The following is a 1,590-nucleotide window of genomic DNA, read 5'->3' as shown; positions in this document are numbered from 1 at the left end:
ATGTTCCAGGGTTTGATGTACGGCCGTAAGCTGTCCTACAAGACAGCCTCTAACAGAACTAGGCTGTGCTGAACCCCTGGTAATAGAATCGTTTACCTTTGTCCCAAGAAGATTGGGAAAGCACCAAAATCTGCCCGTGCAAGTGCCCAGGCGGACCTCGAGGAGTTTGTGCTGGAGACCCCCAGTGCTCAGGAGCTTGTCTAAAATGAAAAAACACATCAGCGGGGCCTGTAATGGTTCCTTGTGTGCTGAGTGTGTTTGTGACAGGATCAAGCGTGCCTTCCTTCCCAAGGATCAGAAAACCGTTGTGAAAGTGTTGAAGGCGCAAGATCAGAGTCAGAAAGCTAAATTTAAAACTGAAGACTTTTTTGAGTAATAAAAAAGGCAAAAGAAAGAAAAAGAAAGAAAGAAAGAAAGAAAGAAAGAAAGAAAGAAAGAAAGAAAGAAAGAAAGAAAGAAAGAAAGAACCCCAAACCAGCTATGCTAAATTATGTCAAAACCTTAATGTTATGAAACAACGAAGTTTGGGCAGCCCCGGTGGCTCAGCAGTTTGGTGCCGCCTTCGGCCCAGGGTGTGATCCTGGGGTCCCGGGATCAAGTCCCACTTTGGGCTCCCTGCATGGAGCCTGCTTCTCCCTCTGCCTGTGTCTCTCTCTGCCTTTCTCTGTGTCTCTCATGAATAAGTAAATAAAATCTTTAAAAAACATAAACAAACAAAAGTTTTCTTTCTTGTTCATTCTGTATGTCTATTGCTGGTTACTTGGTCCCTTGACTTTCTCACTCTGGGATCTAGGCTGATGGAGCCGCTACCATCTTGAACACTGCCAGACTCACAAGCAGACAGATTGTTCTGGAGGGTGACAAATTGGCAACTAGATGTTCTGGTCCTGAAGTGACACATCTCATCTGATCATAACTGATAGGCCAGAAGTGCCATGTAGTGCCCTACCCAAGCACAAGGAGACAAGAAGTGCAAACAACCAGATGCCCTAAGGTAGACAGCAGGAGATATTTGACCAACACCATCAACCCCCCCAAATAAATACACAATAAAATAAATAGTTTTTTAAAAACCAGCATCACCCAGCTGCATTTGAAATATATAATCCAATGTACCCTAGGTCTGGTGAGTAGAGGCCCAGCTTTACTAGAGTGGCAGCCCCAGGTGAGCCCACTTCCAGAGCGAAGAGGCCGCTGACCATGTTTAACAGCACGAGTGTGTCCTATACACCCTCCTCCTAGTCTTTCACCAGGAACGTGTGGTGATCGTGCCGGGGAACTGTGCCACGTAAAGAAAATCCCCTCAAACTTTCAGTTACAATTATCCTCACTCTAAGATGGAACTAATTCCTTGATACTCAGACCACCAACGTGGCCCACCAGCCACGGCCTTAGCAGCATCAGATGACAACTGAGGCTTTGACCAGAGTCAGCACCAAGCCCTACGAAGCAGTAATCATCCGGCGCATTCCCGGTTTCAGAGAGTATAGGTGGCGCAGATGGCCTGAGTGCCGCAGACTGCCACGGACTTGAAGAGTATATCCATTGTAGGGACGCCTGGCTCAGGGTGTGACCCCAGGGTCCCGGGAT

At 47.2% G+C, this 1,590-nt stretch overlaps 1 pseudogene; it reads left to right on the top strand.

The window, feature by feature from the left end:
* LOC106558677 lies at positions 1-376 on the top strand (annotated as a pseudogene).
* Positions 377-1,590: the final 1,214 nt, after the last annotated feature.

The sequence above is a fragment of the Canis lupus genome, chromosome 4 (genome assembly GCF_011100685.1).
Source record: "Canis lupus familiaris isolate Mischka breed German Shepherd chromosome 4, alternate assembly UU_Cfam_GSD_1.0, whole genome shotgun sequence".
NCBI lineage: Eukaryota > Metazoa > Chordata > Mammalia > Carnivora > Canidae > Canis > Canis lupus.
This window is presented reverse-complemented; position numbering and strand designations above follow the sequence as displayed.